We start from the raw sequence: 8,344 nt of genomic DNA, 5'->3' as shown, positions 1-8,344 counted from the left end.
CCTTTTATTTACTCTTGAATAGACTACCTTAAGCTAGCTAGCATAATGCATGATTCATGTAGCTTAATTAGTTAAGGTAGCCAGGTAGTAGTAATTAAGGAAGGGAGGCATGATACAAGTACTACTAGTTGCTAGCTAGATAGTGGTAATTAGTCAACTAATTAAGGGTCTACAAGCCAATCAATCAATCAATTATTAAACTAATCATGTCATTGTCCACCTTTCTCTCTTAATTTGTCTGTAGCTGGGAGCAAGGGGGTAGCTAGCTTAGTGTGCAAAGCTGCGTATTTTATGGAGAATGATGGGTCAGTTCGTTGTTGTTTCTCTTGGGGTTGGCTCATCCGGTCACACACACATACACATATGCATATATGTCAAACAAGGCATCTCTGGATGGATGGACAGATGGTATCACATGAGCAACCACTTCACCAACGAATGGATGACCAGATCGATCAGATGATTATTACATGGTAGAATAATTGCTTGATTAGCTCTACTTTTGATAAGTTGATATCCTCTGTTCCTTTCCGTTTTGGTTGTGTTCAGATGGGATTAAGCACAACCACTTCACCTTCTATATGATGCATATGCATATGCTTGTGTGGCACCACATACGTGTACACACAGCTATTGCTATATTTTATGTCTCCGGAACAGACGTTTGCTGGATCCTCACAGGTGTGTGTTTCATCAGCTGTTCAGATTCAGCTGTGCGTGCGTAGCTACAACTTGCACTCCAACAATTAGGTTGGGCGCATGCATTTCGTCATTGTTGTGATTATTTCTTTGAGCCAGGATCGAGGACTACTATATATATGTATACAAAATTACATATATGTATTTATGTGCAGATATTTATATCCAGGATTAGCACTATTGAATTTAAGGAATTTTTTTGGGTGGGGGTGGAAAATTTTCCGAAATTTCAAGTGGAAAATTGTTGTTTCATTTTTTTACTCAAATATATATATTTGGGTATTTAATTCGTTGCTTCTTTTAAATATATTAAGATTATATGCTACTAATATATGAACAATAAATTTGAAAAAAATTATGGACCCATATTTTGGCGGTCTTGACCGCCAGTAATTTTTTTTTGTCGATTTGAAAACTTTGACATTGCTGTATTTTGCTTTGACCGCCAAAATAGATTTCCCTACCGGTTAACCGCAAAGAGGAAAAAAAAAAAGGCATTCCCCTTGCTCTATAGATTTGGTGTGTTCATTTTCCTTGAAGGTTGGCCGACAAAAGTGACGGTTTGTGGCACTCTAAGAAAATTCATGATCCTGGTAGTGAACATAGAATTATTAAATTTTTTGTTTTGTCTGCTAGCTTGTATGGAGTATATCATTGCCCACTAGATGTGCATGGTTCGTATAAAATCCCAATTTTTTTACAAATATAAATCTAATGCGCATTGCCTACTTTGTAATAACTCCGTTAATTTGTCTCGCAAATTCGTTTGTCAGGGGATTTGTGATTTCATAATAAAGAAAAAAAACCGGAGGATTTTAATACCAATGCATTTATTGCAATATTTCCATTTGTGTATTTGTGTTGTAAAAGGAAGCAAATAGATGTAAAACTACTGGGCATATAGGCTGAGAATTTTCTTCCACTTTGAGCAAACACATAGAGAACAATTATTATAAACATGTTGAACACTAGATAAAAAATGTATAGGCCATCACAGTTATGAAACCCAAACCATCCCGGGCAACTTGTCTGGTTCACACATGCCTTGGGCCTGCCGTTGTGTACAATGAAGATAAAAGCGAAGTGAGTGTAACTTAACTGGTTAGGTTTCTAGTGGTGGAACTTGCCCACACAAATTTGAGCCCTACACTAGGCCTCTTTGGATTGAGGGATTTTTTAGAGAATTTTCAAAGGAATATTGTAGATAGAAAATATTTCCTTTCCTGTCGTTCAGTTCATAGGAATCAACACAAAGGAAAATCGGAGGAAAAATTCCTTTCCCGTGGAATCAATAGAGAAACAAAGGGAAATTTCCATCCACTTCTACCTCATTTTTTCCATTTCTTACGTTTTTTCTCTGTCTATCCAAACACATGTTTACCAATCCTATCTACAGAATTACTGTGTTTTTCAATCCTCTGTTTTTTCTCTATTTTACAGAATTACTCCTGCATTTTTACAATCTCGTAATCCGAATAAGCGTAACATGGATGATCATACTTACGGCTAATTATTCCTTTATGGTACTTAGAGGGATACCTCTCAGTATCTCAGATATCAGCATGTATCATTTTTTTTTTAAAAAATGAATTTTATGGTCCTTAAGAGGTACCATAATTAATGTACTAAAAGGTACCAAAATTTATACTAAAAAAATATGATTTTTCCAATACCGCAAAACCAACATTTACAAAATATGATACCTGGTCCCTTCTCGCGTACCGCGTACCGTAAATTTCTCAATAGATACCCCATGTCTTGAGTGAAATTAGTGCTTTGTAACAGTGAACCATTTTTCTGGATCCGCCTCCTGCGGTGAGTAAATTAGCTGCACATATTGTCCATGCATCACTGCACACTCAGTTGATGTCTTGATGATCAGTATATATATGCAATTGGATCAATCGAGCTAGTTAGTGTGCATGCATGTGTGTGTACTTGCATCCGAGCATTTCCTTCTCCTGCAGCTAAGGTAGCAGGGAGCAGCCAGTGCTGGACATATGCTGCCTCGGAAGCATGAGTACACTGTTCATCTTTGCATGCATGGTTGGGATCGGAGGACTAGTGCACAGTGCACCCCCTCCGATCCTGCATGTCCAGCAGCAGCCTGCATGATGCATCGATCGATCGATCAATCTGCAATTGTACATATTCAATCGATCGCATGCTCGCATGCATGCAAGAATTGAATGAATATGCATGGTTTGTTAGCCACAGAGCAGGCCAGAGAGCAATGTTAAAAAAAAAACAAGAAGAGAAGCAGCAGCAAATGATTCTCCGGTGCCTGCACTGCATCGATCTAGCTGCATGCATGCACGCTTGGCATATATTCAGATCGATCGATGTATATGCAGTTGCAGTTAATTCGATCAATTTGTTTGGTTACTTTTTTTTTTTACTGAAAATGCATATAGATGCCATGATCGAATCTGAATGTGAATGAATGATCGAGCCGCGTGAGCAAAGGCAGCAGCAGCTCGTTTGCAGCTTTGCGAGAGGGATCGTTCGATCGAGTAGCTAGCGCGAAGTTTGAGGCTGATGCAAGGAACAGTAGATAGCTAGCAGCAGCATGCAAGAGAGTGAGCTGTGAGCAGCAGATGCAGATGCAGAGATGCAGCTAGCAGCTGCTGCTGCTACCCAGTGCGGTAATTTAACAGGCATGGAGGGCGACATGGATGGATGCAATATGCAGAGAGGTGAGGTATGGGCCACCTGAAGAAGAATTCAATCGAGGTGAGCTCCGTGAAGAAGAAAGAATTGATCACTTGTAGAGAGTAGAGAGAGAGAGTGAAATGGAGAATTCAGATGGATGGATGGATGGATGCGTGTGATGTGATGTGTGTGGGTGTGATATATGTGATGTGAGAGAAGAGGAGAAGATGAAGAGAGAGAGAGGCTGGAGGTGGTGGTGGTCAGGGGCACACGTGCAGTTGGCGCCTTTTCGAGGCAGCAACAGTTGGGAAGGTATGGCGCGCAACAGCTAGAGAGAGAAAATTTTGAGCTCAGATCGATGGGACGTCGGCCCAAGCTAACACTGTAGGCCGAGTTTAGTTCCAAACTTTTTCTTCAAATTTCCAACTTTTTCATCATATTAAAATTTTTTTACACACACAAATTTCTAACTTTTTTATCACATCGTTTCAATTTCAACTAAACTTTCAGTAGTGTAAACTAAACAGAGAGAATTTATCGAGAAAGAGAAAAATTTGAGCATGCATGATGTGATCGTCATGCTCATGCATGCATGCTGTACATGCAGACGATCCAGCAGTGTTGTGCATGGATTGATCGTATAAAATTGCCGATCGATGACGATGAGAGAGGGCGTTTCGTGTCATCTAAATTTGTGTGAAATCAAGACTCAAGCAAAGGCATGAATTATTCAGTACTCAGTCCCATGCATTGCATGCATGCATGGCCGCGAGAGGTGAATGATCGAGCATCTTCAGGCCATGATCTTTTTTTTGGGGAAAAAAGGAGCATCTTCAGGTCATGCTTGTGACTGAGATCGAGTTCATGGGATAACGCAGAACATGTTATGCATCGATATGATCCATATTGCTGCAGGAGATTCATGTGGAGATGCAAAAGCTTATTGATACACCCCCCTTCGATATATCTGATAATCTGAAAGGAGTTCTTTTTTTTTTCAGAAAGAAAGTCTGAAAGAAATTAAAACACCAGTACTCTAAAAAAAGTCTTAAGAGAAAACTACTCCAGCATGCAGTGCGTGATGAACTTTTGCAACTAATTTCATGCGATTTTGAGTCATATATATTGGACAGTGCCAGCGTTGGCGATCGGTTATTTCTCCATTAGTTATCCAGCTGCGTGAACTGTGTTGATACACAGGATTTCAATAGAAAAATCAAGAGTGCAGCAAAATACTATGTGGAAACACAAGTGCATGCGTGCTAGCTCCGGCCTTAGTTTTTTTTTTTTTGGCAGATCAGTACATACCACCAGCTAGCGATATGATCATTCAGCGACGTGCATGTCATGACTAACTGAATTTTTTGCTTCTGAATTCGGTTCATCTGTTGCCGGCCTCCCTGCTAGTCAGCTCATCAGAAAGACTACAATTTTTTTCAGAGATGCTGAATTCCCGTACGTAATTCTCTTCTCCTCCAGCCCTTTCCATTGGACAATTGCAGCTACTAGTAGCTTACCAGCAATTTTTTGGGGTTTTCAAACAAGTTGCTTTGTACTCTCTCCATATCAAAATATATATAAACATTTTTAGACTCTGACACGATCTCCAAGATGCTATTTTGACCAACAGTATCTATAAAAATTAAGATGTTTTAAATAAAAAAAGTTATATATTATGATAGTTTATTTAATGATAAATCTAGTAACATCAATTTTACATGAGTAATATTTTTTATTTTGTTGCTATTAATAGTCAATGTTGAAATAGTTTGACTTGTCACTATGTTAAAAATATTTATATTTTGGGACGGATGGAGTATTTCTTAGGTAATCTGATTTTTTTTTCGATTACATGGAAGACGCGTACGCACACATAACACACTCACACACTGGAAAATATATGTGTTTCTTAATTAAAACATGCCCAAATTAGAGACGATGGAGGTCCAACTATAGTTCCCCTAGCTTCATAAAAAATATGTTAAAAGCGCACAAGTATACATAATATTCCTCAGCGTCAATAGTTAAATTCTGATGGATGGAGTCATACACCCATAACTTTCAAGCACACTATACTAGTGCTTCCCTTAGGTCGCCAACTTTTCTCTTATCAAAATTTTCATTTTGTCTGAATATTAATGTGATGACCTTTTCTATTCGACCTAACGGATGAAAAAGTCACCAACTTTATAAAATCCGGGGCCTCTGCTGCCCCGTTGTCCCTCTGAAATCTGAATCCGATCCCCACCCAAGATTAATCCGGCCAGTTTTGCCCGATGCCATTGGTTGCCGTCGTTGGCGAAGAAGCTGCCGGAGAGAGCTAGCTGGAGGTCGAAGAAGCACAGGCAATAAACTGTGATTTCTCTTGTTCTCAGCCTTCCAGTATCAGCTTGTCCCATATATCCAAAATCTCTTACTCCCTCTGTCACAAAATGTTGCTATCTAAGATGGGATTTGAAATCCCATCCTAAGACAACGAGAACCGGATTTGACTCATCCTAAGATAATGAATCTGGACAGAGGTTCTGTCTAAATTCGTTGTTCTAAAATGTGTCAAATCTCATCCTAGATAGTAACATTTTGTGATGGAGGTAGTATATTTTAGGACGGGGAGTAGCTAGAAGTACCAATTAGTTCCATGAATAAAAAAAGATCGTTCTTCTCGGTGAAAAAGATGCCTAATTTAATTCTTACAAAGGGATGTTTTTTCTACTATGTATTATATCATCATCCATATCATATACTCATATTCGGAGTATATATGTACTGTATGTCTGTATATATCTTTTGTCTGAATTTTTCTTACGTGCACGACGAACAGCCGGCCGGCCGGCAGAGTAGCGAGGCTGGAGAGATTTTGGTCGTCTCGGATGATCTCCTCTCTCTCTGATACATCCCTATCTCTCGAAAGCGACATGATCGAGTGACTGCCTGCAGCTAGCTGCAGGTTGCAGATAGCTGCCTGCTTCTTCTTCTGCCACACGTACACACACACACGGCCGGAGTAGATCGAGGACGACGCCTTTTTTGCGACGGTGACATCTGCTTTCTCGCCCGGCCGGCCTTGTTCTTGTTCTTCGTCGATCGCCTGCATACATTTGTCCGACAAGATCGATCGTCTTTCATCTACTTACGAGTACGTCTGAACTTTGAGTACGTCTTTTCTAAGAGAGAAATTCACAAGTCAAGGTGAGTTCATACAACGGCCATCGGTCAACAATTCTGCTGCCTGGAGTAGCTGCAGCTGTGACTGTGAGAATCCAATTCAAGTGTCAGTCAGGTCATGCATGTCTCCATCTCTTTTTTTTTTCTTTTTTATTTTTTTTTGAAGAACTGAAGTGTCAGTACACAGTACATATATACTGCTAGTGCATGTCGTGTATATACATGCATGAATACGTACAAAACTACTGATCTCATCGATTGTGAGAGCAGTACATGTGATGAGACTCTGAAGAAACGCTGATGTGAATATAAAGTACTACTGCATGTATGCATGTGAAAGTTTATTACTGCATGCCAATGCCACTTTTTCGTTGGGAATCCGCGGCTTGTCTTTTGTCTGAACTCTGAACTTGTTTGTCTGAATTGACAAGGGCAGTTACCATTAACTACTCGGTAATCAGTTGGGGATATTTGGGATGAGCAGAATTGTTCTCATCAGTTTCTCACACTGACTGAAAGCTGAAAGCTGGAAGCCTGAAGCCCTGAAGCACTGGAGGACAAGGATGTTTTAAAGTACTCATCTCTCCAAACTCCAAAGCTGTGGAAGCATAGTAGTAGTACCGGCAGAGAAAGAATAGATATAGATAGCCTATAGCTATAGATGATGAGTAGTAGGAGTAGGAGTACATCCTAGGACTGGATGAGCGAGTATCACACACTGCACTGACAAGAGAGTGTATGTGTTTCTGCTTGCAGATGCAGAGGCAGGGCAGGCAGGAGTGGCTCAAGGCTGATGTTTTCCTGCATGCTTGCTTGCTTTGGTTGTGTCTATCTACGAGCACGTTTCGGGAGCTGAGATTTTAACAAACAGTAGGTAAGTAGCCCGCCGATAAAAAAATATATATATAAAAGTAAATATTAGGAAAGTAACTAATATCAAATAAATAGAATGGATGAGGTTTCGAACCCAAACCAACTAGCCCATCACCTTGTGAGAATAGTCCGAAGACCGCTGAACGTTTCTCTTGAATGTATACAACTACTACTGATTCTAAGAATCTAAGAGCTGAAGTTGTAGCTAGGAGGGTGTGTTTAGTTCTACGCCAAAATTGAAAGTTTGACTAAAAGTGAAAGTTTGAAGAAAAAAGTTAAAAGTTTATGTGTATAGAAAAATTTTTATGTGATGGAAAAGTTAAAAGCTAGAAGAAAAAGTTGTAAACTAAACCAGGCCAAACTCACTCAAACAAGGTCAGCAGTCTCATTTTTCCATCTGAAAAAAAGTAGTCTCGTTTTTCCTCTGCCTGTCTGTCTGTGTGTGGTATGTGCATGCATGCCCTGCAGGTTTATCCTTCTCAACCACTCTGATGAATGATGATGCTGACCAGTGACCACTGCTGGGACCCACACCCACAAGATGGGGCCCTTTTCATGTGGTTTTCAGTTTAATTAATTTCCTAAAGTCTCCTCCTCTTGCTTTCCTTGAAGTTGGTGCTGTGAAAGAAAGGCCCTACCTGAATGTCATTATCACACTAACAAACTGTGCTCTTATCTGCTTCTGTTTTGTACTTGTCGGCAGAACAAGCAGATGCAGACATCCACCTTCTACTATTCGGCCGGATTTGAAGGGCCATGCTTACTTGCAACCATTCAATTTGGCCTCTGAATTTTGAATAGTACTAGGTCCCAAGACCCTGAACTAAATTGTGGCACTTACTGAATGATAGAAGCTGGAGCTTAGCAAACAGGTTCTTTGTTCATATGTTCATAAAAATGAAGAGTTTATGATGATAGATAGGCACTGCTAATGTTTGGAGTTGTTTCACATTTT

The sequence above is a fragment of the Oryza sativa genome, chromosome 6 (assembly GCF_034140825.1).
Source record: "Oryza sativa Japonica Group chromosome 6, ASM3414082v1".
NCBI lineage: Eukaryota > Viridiplantae > Streptophyta > Magnoliopsida > Poales > Poaceae > Oryza > Oryza sativa.
This window is presented reverse-complemented; position numbering follows the sequence as displayed.